Source organism: Peromyscus leucopus, chromosome 2 (assembly GCF_004664715.2).
Source record: "Peromyscus leucopus breed LL Stock chromosome 2, UCI_PerLeu_2.1, whole genome shotgun sequence".
Taxonomy (NCBI): domain Eukaryota; kingdom Metazoa; phylum Chordata; class Mammalia; order Rodentia; family Cricetidae; genus Peromyscus; species Peromyscus leucopus.
The window spans coordinates 88,150,157-88,171,355 of NC_051064.1; positions in this window are offsets into that span (position 1 = coordinate 88,150,157).

The window sequence follows — 21,199 nt, forward strand, 5'->3', positions numbered from 1 at the left end:
AATATCCTGGCTGGTTGGTCATCAAATTTCATACACTTTAATAACATAGCCTATAGAGAGCTCAATCCAGCAATTATTTAACCAAGTTATTACTTGACATCCTCTGCAAATACCACAGAAGTAAGTTATCCTTGTAGTTTCCTTTGTAACTAGCCATGACCACGGGACAAAGTTATGGCCAACAAGCTGTGGGCAGACAGGAAACAGGCTTCTGGAAAAACTCTTGCTGTCTTTGAGCTGTTTATATAAACTATTCTTGAACTCAATATTTTGTGGTTTTCACATCCTAACTTTCTATGGAAGTTATAAAACTCTTGAAGACGGTGCCAGTAGTAAATTAAAAAAACAAAACAAAACAAAACAAAAACAAACAAACAAACAAAAAAACTGAATGAAAGTTTTTTTCATTCTGTCCTTGAGATCACTATAAAACTGCTAATATAATTGGGCTTAAAGAAAAACTTGAGTAATCAATCTCAGAGGAAAGCACTAAATTTAGACTGTGTTTTCTTAAATTTGTTTTCTAGAAACCAATGAATGTACAGATAAAATTTAGAAATTACTACTTTCTAAAGTTTTGTCAATTTTCTATATCAAATTTTATTTTAATTTATGTTAAAAATGGGTACACATTTATATGTCAACTTTTTTCAGTCTCTTACAGATATGGCAATAGATAAATTATGATGACATATTTTTATATTTATATTTAAATATATATATATATTTAGATTAAAATGAAGTAATTAAAACACAAATGGAGTTCTTTTTTCCTATTAGTTTTATAAAATGAATTTGTGAAAAATTATAGGCAAAGAAATAAGGACTGATGACATTATTTATAGTCATATTTAGTGTTTATCATGGGAATCATTCCGTTCTTTAAATGTTCCCCAAATGACTTAACAAAAATCTATCTAATTTGTTATCTAATACAAAATGGTCAACTTTAAAATCACATACACAAAAACAAAACTAAATGAACTAAGCAAGTTATATTTATATGTCTATGCATTTATATATTTATAACACTAATAACTAAACTAGGCCATCAATTTGCGAGGGAGGGAGGGAGGTGACAAGGGATGGGTTTGAGAGAGGACAGAGAAGGGAGGAAGTGATGCAATTATATCCTAAATTAAACATTGTTAAACAAAAATTTAATTTGTTTAGCAAAAATTAGAAAAGAAGAAAAATCCCCTACTGGATAACTGATTTTCAGAACGCATTTCTAGTGAAACAAGAGATCTGAAAGAACATGCTGGTAAAAGCACACATAGACATACTTAATGGATTAAAACAATGGAGAAAATAGTCATTTGATCAAGAGCACAAAGAATGTGTTAGGAATTTGAAATCAGTGTATTATACACTGTGCGAGTTGGTGTTCATCTTCTTGACAAACAACAAAGTGAGTTGTCTGGGAAGAAGGGAACTTAACAGAGGAATTGCCTTTATTAGATTACCAGTAGGTAAGTCTGTGAGGGTATGCCTTTTCTTTTTTCTTTTCTTTTTGTTTGTTTGTTTGTTTTGTTTTTGCTTTTGTAATTAAAAATAAAATTCATTTCGTGCAATATATTGTAATCATGGTTTTTCCCTTCCTCAGATCCTCCCCACCTCCCTACCCTTCCAACTCCGTGTCTTCTTTCTCTCTCTTAAGAAAACAAAAAGGCAAATAGACAAACAAGAATAAAACAAGACAAACAAAAAAAAAAACGAAACAAAGAGAGAACAATAAACACACACACACACACACACAACTCTTTAAAATAAAAATTTGAGAATCATAATACATAAGACAGAAAAGTCTCTAAAAATACCTTTGAGTTTGTTTTGTGTTAGCCATCTACTGCTGGATGTGGGGTCTATCATTAGGTGTCTCTTTTTTAATACACAGTAAAGAAGAAAGTTGAAGAAACAAAGTGTTCCTTTGTGAGCACTTATCAACTGGAAATAGCTTCTTGGTTGGGTTTAGGAGTTCATGTTAATTTTGCCATATCAGTGCTGGAAACCCATGTGGATCGGACCTATGCAAGCCCTGTGAATCTTGTGTAGCACATTTCTTGATTAATAATTGGTGAGCAGTGCCAACCTGGGCAGATGATCCTAAGTTGCATAAGAGAGCAGGCTGAGCAAGCTATGAGGAACAAGCAGCAAGCAGCATTCCTTGATGGCCTCTGCTTCGGTTTCAGTCTCCAGTTTTCTCCTCGTGTTCCTACTTTGACTTCTTTTCACGGTGGACAGTGATGTGACTCATAAGTCAAACATATTCTTTCCTTCCCAACTGACACTGGGTCATGCTCTTTTATCACAGCAATGGAAAACAAACTAACACATATACCTTCAACACACAGCACAAACCCAGATAACCCAGTGTTAGAATCAAACACAAACTGAATAGTTCTACAACCATCACACTATGTCTGCAGTCCCAGGACTTCAGGGGATCAAGAAGGAGCATCATGGATTCTATGCCACATTACCAAAAAATGTTTTTGTAAAAGTCAAAGAAGTTTAGAAAATGGCAAAATAGGTTATGAAAAATTAAGTGAATAGAATATCATTGTAAAGAATACTGTTAGTATGCCCATAACTAAATGAACAAAGAATGTGAAAAGTTTGAAACATAAAACATCTCAACAAAACCCTAGTATTGAATATTGACTACAGTAAGTTCCATTTTTCTCAAATTCTCCAAACCTTCCAAAACATATAGTATGTATAAATTCCTAATGCTGTAGTAAATATGCATTGTTCTCTATAATTTAAAAAATCTAAATTTAAAATTTTGGAAAACAAAAGCTCCTGGGTGTTTACTACATTAAACTACAAATCCAGAAATTATGGAAATATTTACTGAGAGAGAGAGAATGTTATTTAACTATACTATGTGCCCAGGAATAAATTACATCCATATAAGCATGAATATTAATAAGATAGAAATGTTTGATTAAATATAAAATAAGTATTCATATTTTATGTAAAATTATTATAATTATGGAAATAAACGCATATTGTGTGAACTGTAAAGAAGGACTTGCCATTTTTAATTTAAGTGTATGCATGTGTGTCTGTGTTATAGGTATGTGCACTGAGTTCAGGTGGATATGGAAGGTAGAGATGTCTGACCCTCTGGAAGCTGGAGTTACAGGCAACTGTGAACTGCTGCATAATGTAGGTGTTGAGAATCAAACTCAGGTCCCCTCCAAGAGCATTGTGCATGGTTAACCATGTAACTATCGCCACAGCCCAGGATTTTAAACTATGTGCAGACTGAGATATTTTGCTCATTTGTTATGAAATACTGGAGCATTGTATACAAACTTTGAATTTAAGCTAACTTTAGGGCTGACAAGATGGTTGGGGGCGGGGCGGCGGGGGGCGGGGGAGGCACTCCAGGGCAAACCTAGAGGTCTCAGTTCAATCCCCAGGCTCCACGGTGGGAAGATAGAACTGACTTCCAAAAGTTGTCGGACCTCAACCCATACACACACACACACACACACACACACACAGTATGCTCACAATAATAATACAACTAAGTAATCTTACAAAGATAATTTTAAAACATACTGCCAACTGCCATCTAATTATGCTGTAGCAGTCTGTCCATACTGATTAGAGAACCAGTTTTTAGTACTATCATGACTTCTAAATATTATATATCCTTTTAACTTTGCTAATTTAATTACAAATTCATTCTTATTGTTACCTTGTATTTTCTTTCCCAATTGTTAGTATAGAGCATCTGTCCTTCCTTATTCACCCTTCAGTATTCTATTCATTAATTTTTAATTTGTGTTTGTGTGGTTTGCACACATGTGTATCTTTATGCTTGCGTGTGTGTGTGTGTGTGTGTGTGTGTGTGTGTGTGTGTGCGCGCGCGCGCGCATGCGCATGCATGCATGCATGTGCACATGTGCAAGTCAGAGGCTGTCCTCAGGAATTTTCCTATGCCCCCTCCACCTTATTCATTGAGACAGGGTCTCTCAATTGAACTTAGAGCACACAAATAAGGGTATCCTCTCACCCTAGAATTCCTACTTCCCAATCAAACACTGGAATTACAGGCAGGATTTTTCATACTCAACATTTGCAAGGGTGGTGGTCAGTGTACCTGTTGAATCAGCTTCCTAGCCCTTCCTTAGCTGGTTTTTAAAGGATGCTTTCACAATTGTATGAATACATTTATATACAACAGGTAAAAAAAATAACATGCATTGTTAATAATGTGATTTTTTTTTTCAGATAGTCTTGTGTTATCCCAGGTTACCCTCAAACTCTTTGTGTAGATGAGAATGACCATGAACATCTGGTGCTTCAGACACCAGCACCCAAGTGTTGGGAATACAGTATGCACCACGCACCCCACAGTTTCATGCGTGCTAGGAAAGCAGTCTCCAAAATGAGCCATATCACTTGTTTCTAAATGTTTTTTGTAAGTGTAAAGGCTCTAAGACTTAGTTGTTATCTGTTGATTCTTTGATCTTTGCTTGGAACATGCAAATGCATATCTTCATTAGTTACTTCTTAGTTATTTTAACTTAAGATACTCAAATTTTTATTTTTACACACCATTTTAACAGATTAAATTTTAGATAGTTTATTATTGGAAATGTTCAACTTCTCTTATTTGAAGCCTGAGATTCACATACTCTAATGAAAAATTCTTTTTAAGTTTTTTTTTTTTTAATTTATTTATTGTGTATACAGTGTTCTGCCTGTATGTCTGCCTGCAGACCAGAAGAGGGCACCAGATCTCATTACGGATGGTTGTGAGCTGCCATATGGTTGCTGGGAATTGAACTCAGGACCTCTGGAAGAGCAGCCAGTGCTCTTAACCACTAAGTCATTTCTCCAGCCCTAGCCATCTCTCCAGCCCAAAAAATTTTTAAACTCATGATTAACTCTACTGGGATTAAAGCAGTTCTGCTTCTGAGCTGAGAATCATCAGCAAGCCTGGTTTATTGATTTGTGTGTTTGTTTTTTATGGATAAAATGGAAAACATAGCTTTCAAGATGGAGGAAGGAGCAGATTAGACAGCGTTACAAACTGCAGACTTCTACAAGGCACCTCTTTCTGCACTCATGATATGACCTGGAGCCTTGCACAGAAGGCAGCTCTGTATGAAAGTTCTGGTAATTATTTGGTACTGTTTGCTTACTGTGATGTTTATTAATGACTAATCCCAAAAGCTTTCAAGTAAACTTCTATATAAACAAGCATCATGATCAAAAATAATGTGGATAAGAAATATGGATACAGTTCTTAGCTGCTCTTGAGACTTAGCTCCTGAGTTTTAGTTTTAGGTTCTGGTCTTGACAGTGAAGAACATATGGATTATATGACCAGTAACAGAAAGAGTGCCACTAATAAGTTATTTCCCAGGAGGCCTTTCAACATTCTTTAATTAGTTTTCAATGAAATTTATAATGTGTTTTATTACCTGAGTTTGGAGTCAGATTTTTTACTTTGCAATTTTTTAAGATGTGTCTGTGACCTGACCATTACATATGTAGGGTTCTGCTTGATTTGAGAAGGAAACTCTGAACAAAATGTGTCTCATCCCACTCTTTTGAGAACGTCCATTAATGACTATTCATGGATGGATGTTTCTGTCTGCTAGCTTAACTGAAGGATTATTAATATTTGCCATTTTCACATCCCTATTTAATCTGACTTAAATGCTCACAAAAGACAGGAAAACTCCATCCTGGTCTACAGAGCAAGTTCCAGAACAGGCTCCCAAACTACACAGAGAAACCCTGTCTCAAATATCCCCCCTCCCAAAAAACCCCCAAAAAACCGAAAACTAAAACCAAAACAAAAAACAAAAAACCCCAGGAAAACCTTGGTTTAATGCAAGGAGTCCAGTAGAATCTTTTGAATTTGAGAAGAAAAGAAATACATTTATACACAAATAAAAGAGACTATAGAAAGCTATCTGCATGTGGTTTTATAAATTAAAGAGTTTCATTATTTAAAAAATTCTGATTAAACACTGATTATCACAAAACTATTGCATTCCTGTTTTGGCAAGAATAGTGACAGACAGCTGACGAAACAGCTCAGCGCTTAATGTGTGCCTTTGGCCAAGTGTGATCCTCTTATTTCAGTTTCTGGTACCTACACGGTAGGAGAGGACAAACTTCTCCAAGTTGTCCTCTGACCTCCACACACACATTGTGGCAAGAATTACTCCCATATACAACAAATGCATATGAAACAAATAAATAATACTTTTCTATTAAGGAAGAGTGACAGAGTATGTGAAAAAGAAATAGTTTTATGATGATATGTCTCACCTTTTCAAGCAGTCGTTCCCCTAAAGCCATCCTTATGGCGGTCCTTTAACTGCATGAATGCTTTGTTGGAGTTAAAAAGGAAACGGCTGACTCTTGTTTCAAACAGCTTGCTCTCTTGTAAGGAGGTGTAAAGACTAAAGTGACTTTGGTGGAAATGTCAGTGCCAGTACTGAAAGGAATCCAGGTACCCGCTTCTCTCGCAGGCTGGCACACTGTGAATTTGTAATCAAAACCAGATCAAATGATGATTATTTATGCTAGGAAAAGTCGTCATTGGACTATGAGAGTCAGTGAGCCCCAAGACATTGACTAGCTTTGAAATGAGGATAGAAGCTTCAGGAGCGGAAACGTGAGAAAGTTTGAGGGTTGGGACAATGACCAAAAGTCAGAATCTGGAAAAGACGAGTCGAAATTGGGTGTAATAGAAGTCCAGCGTCAGTTCTGAGAGGAAGGTGTCATAAAGAGCAAATGATGACTGTCTGGTGAAGAAAGATGAACCCGAACTCAGACATTGGACACTTCACTGGGTTACAGGCTTGCACGGCCTCCCCGTGACATTCTGTAAAAAGGAAAGTTGAGTTTCACTTACTCTTTTGGCTGCATTTGTGTGTCTGTCTTCCAAGACATCTACACATGAGGTTCGACTTCATTGCAGCTGACTGGCCCACACAGTCCACAACACTGGTGTGAACGATACCTTCAATGTCATGTATAACATGAAGGAGTCATTTATTCTATAAATGAGTGACTAGAACATGGGAACAGCCTCATGCATGCAGTCTTTGAAAAGAGAACCTGTGTTGGGGAAATTTTATTTTGAAAGTATGATGGTGAGGTGAAGTAGGCTGTCAACCTCACCAAAATTTTAGTTCCTACCGAAGTCGGAACCCTGTGTTCTCATCAAGCATCCATTCAATGACTTCTGCAAAAAGCATATGTGGATTAGAAAGACACTTCAAAGCAAATGAAAATACAACCACGCAGAACCACAGCAGAACTCTGTAGGACAAATGACTAGATTCCCTGGTTGAGAGAAGGAATTGCCAGAGAAGAACAGGGTGACTTAAGGTACCACAGACAAATATGACATACAAGTTTTTTGAGAATCCTAAGTATCCCAAGCTGGTCTTTGCTGTGGATATCATTCTGTATAAATAAAATACTGATTGGCCAGTGACCAGGCAGGAAGTATAAGTGGGACAAGCAGAGAAGAGAATTCTGGTAAGCGGAAGGCTGGGGAAGGGAGACACTGCCAGCCACTGCTATGACAAGCAGCATGTGAAGATGCTGGTAAGCCACGAGCCACGTGGCAAGGTATTGATTTATAGAAATGGATTAATTTAAGCTATAAGAACAGTTAGCAAGAAGCCTGCCATGACCATACAGTCTGTAAGCAATATAAGTCTCTGTGTGTTTACTTGATTGGGTCTGAGCTGCTGCGGGACTGGCGGGTTAGAGAGATTTGTCCTGACTGTGGGCCAGGCAGGACCAGAAAAACTCTAGCTACAGGTTCTGAGTTTCTGAATTTCCTGCCTGCATCTCTGCAGGTGCTGGGATTATAAGTGTGTGCCACAACATCCAGTCTTGGGTGGTGGTGGAGACTGAATCCAGGGTTTTATGCATGCTACGCCAGCACTCTACCCACTGAGTTGCAGTCCCAGTAAAAGAAATGTGGGGAGGGATACCTTTAAGGAACAATCTGGAGAAATGGAAACTTTTCTTGAGACAACTAAGGAAATTTGAATACATCTCATATATGATGAGTACCAAAAAAAAAAATTAAGTGAAAGGTCATGGGTTTAGGATTCACAGAGTGCTGCATTTGGCAAGGGGTGGGGGTCAGTTCCCTCACCCACCATAGGTGGCAGGAGCAAGGTGGGGAGGGCATCTTTCCCTCACCCTCACTACCACATGGCAGATGAGAGGGGTGTGGCCAGCTATCCCACTCTCACACCCTTAGGGCCGGCTCACCCATGCTTCTGCCAACAGGGTCAGTTCTACTGCGCCGCCCAGGTGAGGAGCAGAACCCACTTTCCTGAGTGCTGCAACGGGTAAAGGGGAGAGTCAGCTCTCTTGTCTGTCACAGTCAGAGAGGGGTCAGGGGTTAGGGGTAAGGGGGTCGATCTTTTCCCTGCCCACACCACTGAATGACGGACGAGTAGTGGGAACAGTGCTCCATGCACGCAAATTGGGGGCTGGCTCACCCACTCCTTTGCCAACAGGGTTGGCTTTACTGTGCTGCCTGGGCAAGATGGTACTGGGCCTGTTCTCCCAAGTGCTGCAGCTGATTAGGTGCTGGGGCAGCTCTCCCACTCTTAAAATTTCAGGGTCAGCTCTCCCATCTGCCTCAGGTATAGAGGGGCTGGGGGAGGGTATCTCTCCCCCACCCATGCCGACATATGACAGATGAGGGGCCAGTACAGATCTCCCGAGCTCACATTCTCTGTGCTGGCTCACCTGCACATCAACAGGGTCAGCTCTACTGTGCTACCTAGACAAAGTGCAGGGCCTGGTTTTCCTGTGTTGCATCAGGTAGAGGGGAGAGTCAACTCCCTTGCCAGCTGGAGGTAGTTGGGGCAAGGGGGAGGGCATCTTTCCCTAGCCCCCACCACCACATCACAGATGAAGGAGGTGGTAGCAGCTATGCCCTCTTATGCCCTCAGGGCTGACCTACCTGTGCCCTTATCTACAGGATCCACTCTACTGTATGGCCTAGGCAAGGGGCAGGGCTTGTTCTCCTGAGTGTTGCAGCTGGTGAGGAGTTTGGTCAGATACCCCACCTGCTAGTGGTGGTGAGGGGTGAGGGGTGAGGGGAGGAGGGCATCTTTCCCTCATCCATGCCACCACATGGCAGATGAGCGGGGTGCAACCTGCTCTCCCATTCTCACACCCTTGCCCATGCCGTGGTATACAGGGTCAGCTCTATTGTGCTTCCTAGGTGAGGTGGACCTTCTCTCCTGAGTGCTTCAGCCAATAAGGGGCAGGACCAGTTCTCCCTAGTGTTGCAGGTGAGAGGCAGGGCCAACTCTGTACAGTCCTCCTACCCTCCATGGTGTCAGGAGCCTTGGACATCAACACAGACTGCGGCTGCATCTGGACCAGGAACCCAGATATCTCAGGCCCAGACGTCACCCTAGCCCTGGATGGTAGTCAAGCCTGCCTTATCAGCCCACTCCTCACCACTTCACCTCTTCAGATATGTCTCTGTACACAGGACATGAACCATTCTGCCTCTCTCTTCCATTACACACCGTGCATTTGCTTACCATAATAGTGCCTGTCTGCCTGGAGTGCCCAGGCCTGTAGGAGGGTCTCCTGTCATGCTCAATCCATTATACCCTTTTTGCTTTCTTGGCACCTGGTGCTGTTGCTCTTTACACATTTCCGGCTTTGCCCAAGACCGATTCTTTATTTTTCTTATGGAATGATCTCAGCTGATCAGCTATATGACCATTCTTCACCCTAAGGCCCTTGTAAGAGCCTCGGCGAGAGCTAGAGAATATAGACAGACAAGAAAGGAGTAGGAGAATGGACGCTATTGACACAGCCCCAGGAATTCATCATCATGCTGGGTGCAGACCTCCAAGTATGGCTGCATTACAGTTATGCTCCTGACCATAAACTGGTCATCTGTTGCTCCATAAGCAAGAAGAATAAACTCATTGGCTCCCCAGAGTCAACTTTGGTATCTGGGTTTGTTTTTAGGATGTTAGGAGAGGGTGTAGATGTTGTTTATGTCTCCTCCGGAGAAGTAATTTTCCCAACACACTGACTTGTGTCCATTTCCTACATTCTAACAAAGAACACTGTCCAACAGACAATGGAAAAGCAATTTGTGCCGCAACTCGAGTTCACTAAGAGGTCTGCAGAAGCCAAAACATTATGTAATACAGCTTGACTGAAACAGAAACAGGGAGTGAAATTTATGTCCTAATGTAAATTAGTAAATATTTGTAAATAATCCAACAGCTATTGTCTATGAGCCATATTTTTATTTTAAGCAAATAAAAGCACCTATGACATGTTATACCTGCCTATCAGTAGTGAGGGCTGTAATAAACTGCCAATAACACAAACTGTTCCTGCTGTATTGTAAGCATGACCTTCCTTTGATAGCTCTGCATTTGCTGTAGCAACACTGTGTGGCAAACATCCCACATGCCCTTCTACAAACAGACATTCTGCAAGTGGATCCAGGGGAAAAAGGAGATGAATTATGTTTGTTCTATCTAACCTTTCCTTGAGACAAACTTAATACACAGCTTAAAAACACAAAAGCAATTGGTTTACACCTAAAATTAAATTGATTTAAAAATAGGCTGTGAATGCAGAGAGCATATTATCAGAGGAAAATGACGGTGAAAGTGACAGGATGACTCCTCGACTCAGACGGTATTGCTTAGACAGCATCACCACTCCAAACACCACTTCCGGCACTTTCTCTAGCTGTAGGACACAGGTCAGTTTGAAGTCCTGTGCTCTGCCAAGAAACTGTGTACCACTTGAGCAGCTAGATTATTGAACTGACTCTAATTAGGTATTAGAAACCAAATGACACATGCTACATTTATTTCATTTAATTATCTTTTTCCCTTTTGAAAAATTAAGGTCTTAAATTACATCCAATCCATTTGGTTTCATTGTGGTATTTTCAAACAATTTTGCTTCCTCTGCCTGACTCATCTTGCATTCCTCTATTGCTAGTAGATGCTTCTCCAATTTCATGTTCTATTACTTCATTTCTTCAACACCTTTTACCCTCTAATTGTCCCCTTTCTGTTTACAAGTCTCGTTCTCTCCATCCCTGTGTATAGGTTGGTAGGTAGGTAGATAGATAGATAGGTAGGTAGGTAGATAGATAGATAGATAGATAGATAGATAGATAGATGATAGACAGACAGACAGATAGACAATAGATAATTTAAAGTTAAAATCCACATATGATACAGAACATGAAGTATTTGATTTTTTTCTGAACCTGGATTACATTACTTAATGTAAGATTTTCCAGATTCATCCATTTTTTTCTGTATGTTTAGTAATTTCATTATTGTTTAGGGTTAATAAAATTCCATTGTGTATACTTACCACATTTTCATTATCCATTCATCTGTTATGTACAGCTAGGCTTCTCCCATTCCCTTCCTATTATGAACAGAGCAGTAGTAAATAAACATGAATATACAAGTATCCATGTGCAAGGATATAGACTCTTTTGGGTATATACTGACAAGTTGCATAACTAGGTTATATGATATTTCCATTTTTAATTTTTCAACAAAATTCCATACTGATTTCCAAAATGTCTATACCAGTTTTCTCTCACCACCAGTGAATAAAGTTTTTTCCCCATATGTTATTTAATTTATGTTATGACTATGCATATTATATATCATTTCCTCATTCTATAAAGGAGAAAATTACCAGGGAAAAAGTATGTTGACACATGTACTGGCTAGTTTTAATTGTCAACTTGATACAGTCTGGAATCATCTGAGAAGGGAGTCTCAATGAGGGATTATCTGGATCAGGTTGTTCTGTGGACATGAATGTGGGGAATTATCTTGATTGTATTAATTAAGATGAGAAGACCTTCCTACTGTGAGTGGTATCACTCTCTAGGCATGAGTTCCTGAACCACACAGGAATGGGTAAAGTGAGGTGAGGACAAGCATCATGCATTTATTATGTCTCACTTCTCCTGACTGTGGATGTGATGTAGCAGGAATCTTTCGTCCCAGGTAGCAGCATCACCGTAGTCACCAACACGATGAGAAGGAGTTGGCAATTCGGAGCAGTAGCCACTGCTTCCATGGTCCCACCACTGTTTGTGGCTCAGTCCAGGCCAAAGCTTCTCCCAAGCCTCCTAGACTGGCCTCAAACTCGGGATCCTCCTGCCTCTGTCTCCTTCAGCAAATCCTACCGGCGTGTGCCACCACAACCGGCTGAGTGTAGCTTGGGCCTGAGCTGGGGCTCACAAGGCCACAGTCAAACAGCTTTTTCATGAATTCGTAACACGAACGTTGGGCGCCAGATATTGATGTAACCAACCATCTTATTAAATAAGAAACACAGAAACAATGTAAAAGAGAAAGCCAAGAGGTCAGAACTCAGAGCTAAAATCTCACCCTTCTGCCTGCAGTGTCCCAGCTTCCCGAAAGAGATCTATTTCCTGTCTGTTCGTCTATTTATAGTATTTTGTTCTGCCTTCTCATTGGTTGTAAACCCAAACACGTGACTGCCTCGTCACTGTCTGAATGTACAGCCCCCTAGGTCTTAAAGGCATATGTCTCCAATGCTGGCTGTATCCCTGAACACACAGAGATCTATGGGATTAAAGGCGTGTGCCACCACCGCCACACTCTTGCTATGGCTCTAATAGCTCTGACGCCCGGGGAACTTTATTTATTAACATACAATCAAAATCACATTTCAGTACAATTAGATTACAACCACACTTCCTACTGTGAGTGGTATCACTCTCTAGGCATGAGTTCCTGAACCACACAGGAATGAGTAAAGTGAGGTGAGGACAAGCATCATGCATTTATTCTGTCTCACTTCTCCTGACTGCGGATGTGACCAGTGCTCCACATTGTTGTTACTTTGACTTCTCTACAATGATGGTGGACTATGTCTTGGAATTGTGAGCCAAATAAACCCTTTTCCCTCAAACTGATTCTGTCAAGGTTTTTTTGTTTTGTTTCTTTTTTCTTTTTTTTTTTTTTTTTTTTTTTTTGTTTTGTTTCTTTTTTCTTTTTTCTTTCCTTTCCTTTCTTTCTTTCATTTTTTAACCACAGCAACAGAAATGGAACAAATACCAGGAAGTGGGGTTTTGATATGATAAACCTGTTTCTGTGACTCTTAGGCTTGTGGGAATTTTTCATTTTATTTTATGTGCATTGGTGTCTTGCCTGTATGCATTTCTGTGTGAGGGTGTCAGATCGTGAAGTTACAGACAGTTGTAAGCTGCCAGGTGAGTGCTGGGAATTGAACTGGGTCCTCTGGAAGAACAGTCTGTACTCTTAACTTCCATAATGTTTTATGGAAGGAATGTGCAAGAGTTTTGAACTTTAGTCTGAAAAAGCTGTGGGAGAGCTTACTGGGACATTCTAAAGGGAACTAAGAACAAGTATGTTGAGAGAAATGTTGACTGTGGAGGCCTGAGGTTTAAGAGGTCGAAGAGGAATAACAACTCTTTCAGAAACTAGGCTACAGTCCATTTGAATCTATGATATTTTGATCAAGAATCTGGCTTTGGATCTCTGCATGGGGAGTCAGCAAAGCCTGATATATTCAATTGAGTCAGGTCCAAGCCTCTCCCCTACATCAAGGCTGTGCAAGGTGTCCCATCATAGGTAATGGGATCCCAAAAGCCAGCTCATGCACATGGGATGGATCCTGATCCTACAGCCAGGGGCCCCTAAAGCAGATCAAGCTACACAACTGTCTCACTTGTGCAGAAGGCCTAGTCCAGTCCCATGCAGGCTCCACGGCTGTTGGTCTAAAGTTCATCAGTTCCTACTAGCTTGGTTCAGTTGTTTTCTGTAGGTTTCCCCATCATGATCTTGATGCCCCTTGCTGATAGAATCTCTCTTACCCCTCTTCAACTGGACTCTTGGAGCTTGGCCTGGTGCTTGGCTGTGGATCTCCTCTGCATCTGCTTCCATCAGTTACTAGATGAAGGCTCTATGATGACAGTTAGGGTATTCACCAATCTGATTACTGGGGTAGGTGAACTCAGGTACCCTCTCCACTATTGCTAGTAGTCTAAGCTGGGGTGTGGTATTGTATTCCCCCAAATATTGTGCATGCTAATAAACTTATCTGGGGTCAGAGACAGAGCAGCCGCAATATTAAACATAAAGGATAGGTAGTGGTAGCACACACCTTTAATCCTAGCATTCCAGAGGCAGAAATCCATGTGTTCAAGGATACAGACAGGCATGGTGACTCATCACACCTTTAATCCCAGAAAGCAAGCCTTTAATCCCAGGGAGTGGTGGTAGAAAGGAGAAAGATATATAAGGCACGAGGACCAGAAACTAGAAGCATTTGGTTGATTAGGCATTTGGCCTGGTTAAGCATTTGGCTGGTTAAGCTTTTAGGCTTTGGAGCAACACAGTTCAGCTGAGACCCATTTTGGATGAGGACTCAGAAGCCTCCTGTCTGAGGAAACAAGACCAAATGAGGATCCGGCGAGGTGAGGTAGCTGTGGCTTGTTCTGGTTCTCTGATCTTCCAGTTCACCCCAATACCTGGCTCAGGTTTGATTTTATTAATAAGAACTTTGAAGATTCATGCTACACTGTGGTCATGTTGCTTGAATTTTTATTATTAGTAAGAGATTTTCTATTCATTTTACATACCAACCACAGATTTCCCTCACCTCCCTCCTCTGGCCCCCCAACTCCCCCCCCAACCAACTCCTTCATTCCCACCTCCTCCGAAGCAAGGTCTCTTATGGGGAGTCAGCAGAGCCTGGTACATTTCAGTTGAGGCAGGTCCAAGCCCCTCCTCCCTGCAAAGTTGTTGCATCATAGGCACTGGGCTCCAAAAAGCAGGCTCATGCACCACGGACGAGTCCTGATCCCACTGCCTGCCTGGGGGCCCCTAAACAGTTCAAGCTAAACAACTGTCTCTCCTATCTAGTGGGCCTAGTCCAGTACCATGGGGCCTCCTCAGCTATTGGTCCACAGTTCATGCATTTCCACTAATTTGGCTGGCCATCTCTGTACATTTTCCCATCAAGATCTTGATGTCCCTTGCTCATAGAATCCCTCCTCTCTCTCATTGACTGGACTTCTGGAGCTCAGCCTGGTGCCCAGCCATGGATCTCTGCATCTGATTCCATCAGTCACTGGATGAGGCTCTATGATGAAAGTTAGGGTACTCAGCAATCTGATCACCAGAGTAGGCTAGTTCAGGCACCCTCTCGACTATTGCCAGTAGTCTAAAGTGGGGAACTGCAGCATCATATTAAAGAGATAGCTAAATATACACATGTATGAAAAGTCTTTATGAAATCCAGAACTACACACAGTAAATATATGCGCATTAAACATAAACAAAAATAATACACATTGACTTAAATATAAATATTGGAAATATCATCGAATAAGGACTGGTCTCTAAGGTAGTTTTTACATGTCTCTAAATGGTTGGTGGACATTCATTCTTGCATTATCGGGAAAGGTAATAGAGTTATGTCAAAATGAATTTGAACAAGATAATGTGTTAGATATGATTAAAGCCTAAACTATAAGTGGTAGGAAATATGGTTTAGAGTCTGGCTGGTAAAGACAACGAAAAGCCTTGTAGACTAATGGAGGTTGTGATGGTTAATCTTGACTGTCAGCTTGATCCAAGCAAACAATGCCTAGAACATGAGTAAAGCACACTTCTAGATGTGTCTGTGATAGGACTGATACCATGAACAACTGAGGGGAATTACCAACCACCAATATGGGTGGCACCACCAAATAGTAGTGGTGTGTGTGTGTGTGTGTGTGTGTGTGTGTGTGTGTGTGTGTGTGTGTAACAAAAGTGCAAAGAAAAGGAAGGTAACTGACCCATGGAAGCTCCATTCTTTAACTACTGATGCTGCCATTACCCCTGTGGGACATCTGACACTGGCTTCATCATTCTCTGATGGGCTCATAAGAGATACTCTGCTGGCAGCTTTCAGGCATTTCACCCCCAGTGGAGACAGTGTCACTGGTCCCTCTTCTTTGATCGGTCTAGCTCTTGACTGAGCAGTAATAAGCTTCTCTAACTCTCCAGTGTGCAACAGCCATTACTAGACTATTCAGTCTCCAATAACATAAACAATCCAATAATCCCATTTTATCATTATATAACTGTGTACATGGGTTCTGCTTTAATGGAGAATGCTGGCTTGTACAAAGGTTCACAATCATTAAGAATTTTAGATACAAAAATGAAAAATAGTAAAGAAATTTTAACATCTAGTCTGCTGTGTAAATTCAAAGTTGGCTTACCCATTGAAGAGAAGAGAATCATATACTTGATGGTTGAAAAACCTACTGCTAACAAATTCATGAACAATTTAACAGAGAATATTCTACTAATAAAATAATTATTATTCACAAGGAGATCTTAGGTTCTTTTCTTCATTTCACATTAGCACAGTAAATTAAACATATTTATTACCTTACTTTTACCACCTCAGTTCCATATAATTTTTGTCATATGTTGTGCTTTATTTCATGAAAGTAAACTGGTTAAAATTTGAGAAAAGACGGTGATGGTGGTGCACACCTTTATCCCAGCACTTAGGAGACAGAGCCAGACGGATCTCTGTGAGTTCAAGGCCAGCCTGGTCTACAGAGTGAGATCCAAGACAGGCACCAAGACTACACAGAGAAATTCTGTCTCAACCCCGCCCCCTCCCCCAAAGTGAGGGTGTGGTGTCAGGTGCCTTTGATCACAGCATTCAGGAGGCAGAGGCAAGTGATCTCTGGGAGTATAAGGCCAGCCTGGTTTGCATAGGGAGCTTCAGCCTACCCAAGGCTACATAGCAAGACCTGACTCACTCAAAAGCCATGCTAATTCAAATAATCTTTCTCAAGGTAGAATATATAAATATAGAATTTGTGTCAGCATTAACTTATGGGTGTATGTGTCATATGTATGATATTGTGATATAAATCCACAAAGGACTTCTAGGTAATATGATGGACTCAGAAGCCTTATCACTAACACTCAGAGAAAGAAAACAGTCAAGATTATAGGTGATAAGTGCCTTTCCTTCAAGAGACAATGTCTGCACATGAACTTTTAAAACCTGAGGAGATGGCTCCAGGTATACAGTCGGGAACACTGAAGGTGCTACATCCTTTTGAGTAGGCACCACACTGGTCAAATTAAGCAGCCTGTGGACAGTAGTAGAAACTATTCAGGAAGTGTTGTTTCTAATGTACACTCAACCTATCTGAATGGAAGAGGTCAAGGTGGTGTGCAGGGGTCAGATGGAACCATCAGGAAGAACTTAGCATCTTTTTTTCTTCACGTACCTGATCAGTAGCAGGGGACTGCAAAGATATCTGGCTGCCCCTTGCCCTAACATGGCACTAAGTGCGGCCTGTAGAGCCATAGGGACCTGAGAACTTCACACTTCAACTCAGCACAACTGTGCCAGTAATTCACTCTATGAGTATTGTTTTTATTCCTTATTTTATATTAATTTTAAGATTTTATTTATTTCATGTAATGAGAGTTTTGCCAGGTCAGGCAGTGAGTGGTGGCCCACACCTTTAATCCCAACACTCGAGAGGCAGAGGCAGGCAGATCTCTGTGAGTTCGAGGCCAGCCTGGTCTACAGAGAGTTTTGCCCACATGTGTCACATGTGTTTTAAAAGTTCAGTGGTCAAAAGAGGGCAGTACCCACAGAGGCCAGAAGAGGGCAGTGAATATTTTGGAATTGGATTTACAGAAGGTTATGAGCCACTGTGTAGGCACTGGGAATTGAACCAATGTTCTCTGCAAAAACAGTGAGTACTATCACCTGCCCAGTTTTTTCTCCTGCCCTATCTTTTCAATATATATATAGATTATATAAAGATTATATATATCATGATAATTTTGCTTTAAAATGTTTTTTGAAATTATTTTTATCTTTATGGGTGTTTTACCTACTGTACATCTGTATAGCACATGTATGCAGTGCCCATGGAGGCCAGAAGAACATCTAGATTCCATGGAACCAGAGTCACAAATAGTTGTTAGCTGAGATGTGGGTTCTGGGAATAGAATCCAGGTCTTCTGGAAAAGCAGACAGTACTCTTAACCTCTGAGCCAGGTCCCATAGCTTTGCTTCTGTATCTATTTCTCCGATAGTTTTAGGACCATTGTGTCTGCTTGTCCCCACAGCCTACTATAAAGCACTCTCTATTTTGCTTTTCACATACAACTTCTATATCTCTGTTTTTATTCCAATGTTTTTCTTGTTTCTCTCATCCTTATCTTCTCCTCTTGTATTTACTAAGATAATCTTCTGTGGCTTAAACAGTCTCTAAGATCTCTGAACCATAACAACGTCTTAAATTTCCCTTCTAAGCTTTTTTAACACAATCTCATTTTTTTCTTTTCAAAGTTGATCTAATATTTATAATTAGGTTCTCCCACCCAGCTTCCCTCCCATCCCTAAAGTTAGTAAATAAAATAGGGATAAACACCTTACTCTCCTGGTTTTTAAACTCTCAACAGTTGTTGAACTCAGAGGTGCTCACTGGTGCTGATTGGCTAGTACAGCTTTCTACCACCAGGAATATCCACAGCCTTGTTTGCTGGTGCTGTTAGTATCCACCAGGGAATAACAGAGTTGTACCATGCACCCTGAGCTCCTAGCTCCTAGCTGAGGAAGTATTTTCTGAGCTACAACACCTCAACTCTATCACTTCTAAGTTAAAGTTGTACATTGCAAATGCTCTAACTGAAATGAGTGATTGAAAATATCTCAAGCCAAAAAATAATACCAAATCCAAAGCAACATGTCTCCTCCAAAAATTACTAATCTTACAGTAATGGCACCCAGTAAGAGTGAGTTAGACAACACCCCAGGAACAGAACTCTAGAGAATGATAAGTATGTCCAAAGAAGTGAGTGAGAGAGAGAGAGAGAGAGAGAGAGAGAGAGAGAGAGAGAGAACAAGCTCCCAACTGAAAATACAAATGACTGAATGATATGACTGAAGGAAGGTTTTGCAAGATAAAAGAGGAATTCAATAAACAGAAGTACTAAAAAAAAAACCTGCTGGATGGTGGGAGCTCCGAATGCCTTGCTCCTGATGAGGAGCTAAAGGTAGTTTATAGTTGCTGAGGGAATGAGAGTCACTTTTCTATGGGGGTGGTGGCCAGTGGTAGGTTGTACATGGCATAGTAGATGACCTCATTCACATGCACCTAGGGACAGTACTAATTGGACTTAGTGGGTTATTTAAAAAAACATGAAGTTGAGAGGGTGATGAGTGATTGTTGATTACTGATTGCTTAGCTCTAAGTGGGCCATCTTTATGAGTCCCTGCCAAGGCTTAGAGAGCATTGGAATAGAGGGTAAAAAGAAACTAAGAGGCAGAGGATGTGGATGAATGCTGGGAAATGGCTGTCTTCTGGACAGGACATGACCATTTCACTCAAGAACTCAGACAAGCTGTGGTTACTTGTACAAAACTTTGACAAGACTAAGCCACTCAATGTGATTTCACTCCCAGCTGAGAAGCTAGTGGTAGTTAATGGCTACTGGGACTCACTTTTTCTTCAGGAGTATTGGTAAGTTGCCCATGCTCCAGTGAATAACTCCACACCCATGCTTGTGGAAATAACTAACTAAACACATGGTTAATAACAAAAAGAAAAGGACATGAAAGTGAGAGTAGAAATTTTGGGGAACAAGTTCAATCCTGGGAGGAGTAGGAGATTGGTAAGAAAGGGGAAGGAGGTGAATATGATAGAAATACACTATACATGTGTGTGAAATTGTCAAAGAATAAAACTATTTTAAGTGCACAAAAAGCATATTCCTGCTTTTAAAAAAAGCAATATAACATTTAAGTTGACATTAAATACTGTTCGTGTTCTTCCTGTCAAAATATTCAACCTTTTTGCTATAACAAGGAAAAGACAGCAACAGACAGGTACAGAAACCGGGCATGCTTTAATTGGGCAGCACAAGCAAGATAAATAGACTCTTCTTGTGTGACTCATGCGAAGCACTGGGTCAGAACTGTTGAACTCACTCACTTTGCCATACTAGGAGTGACTTGGTACTCGGCTGCTTTGACAAGGCTCACTCCTGCCCAGATGGATGGTGTTTGCAGTGTTTTATTTTGAGGAACAAGCAGTCCCATTTACCAAGTTTTATCTTCAGATTTTTTTAACCGTGGGTTCCAGTCACTTAGGAAAGTACCCAAGAAATTCAGCCATAGTCAACATGGTACAAAAAAGAATATTGTAGCCGGAAAAAGATTTGGGCAAAAGGTCATCACTTTGTTGAAAAGATAAAATAGATCCCATAAATATAAATTTCAAACCTCAAACATTTATTCTTTCTCATTTCTTTGTGTAATAGTTTTGCATGCTGAGTGTGTGTGTGTGAGTGTATGTATGCACTCAGAATTCTCCTTTGGGAACATTCCTGAAGTGAAGTCTGTTTTATTGTGTAACAGAGAATTGCCACACATGTTTATTCTCATGAATTTCTTTCTTATCAAGACAATTGATGTTATTTGATAGCTGCTGCTAATAATCTAAAGTCTTTACTTTCCATTAAAAAGTTTAATTCCTTTAAAAGCTCACTATTACCTGGCACATTTTAAGTCAAAATATTGCCTAGAGTTAGGTAACTACTAGAAGCCAAGACAAAAAGAAAAGGTTTCTGGTCTTCCTGAATTGTGAGGACACATGAAAAATGGTTGTGAAGTGAAGACTGAATCCTGAAGTTAGCTGATATGTTGGATTTCCCTTCCAAAACCATTTGTCCAAACAATGGTAACTATGGATATGTGTAATGCCATAAGTATCTAACCTCTTGTCAGAGGTTGTAGTTACAGAGATTTTTTTCCTTTCAGTTCATTGCAATTTAAACTCCAACTTGAAGGATATATACAATGAACACACACAGAGAAAACTTCATGGAAAGAATGTTATTGAGTGTCTTTTCCTGAGAAAACACAAACAAATATCTAGACATCTTTACAAGGCACAAAGGAGACTAAAGAAAGACTAAAGGAGAATTCTACCCAAGTCTAGCTTATTGAACCAATGACTTTATTGGGGTTACTCACAGAAGCATTAGTGAGGAGTGACTTACAAGATCACTCAAAGCAGCTTCATCACCCCTAAAGGCTCACCCCAGCAGGGGCGAGAGCTCATCAC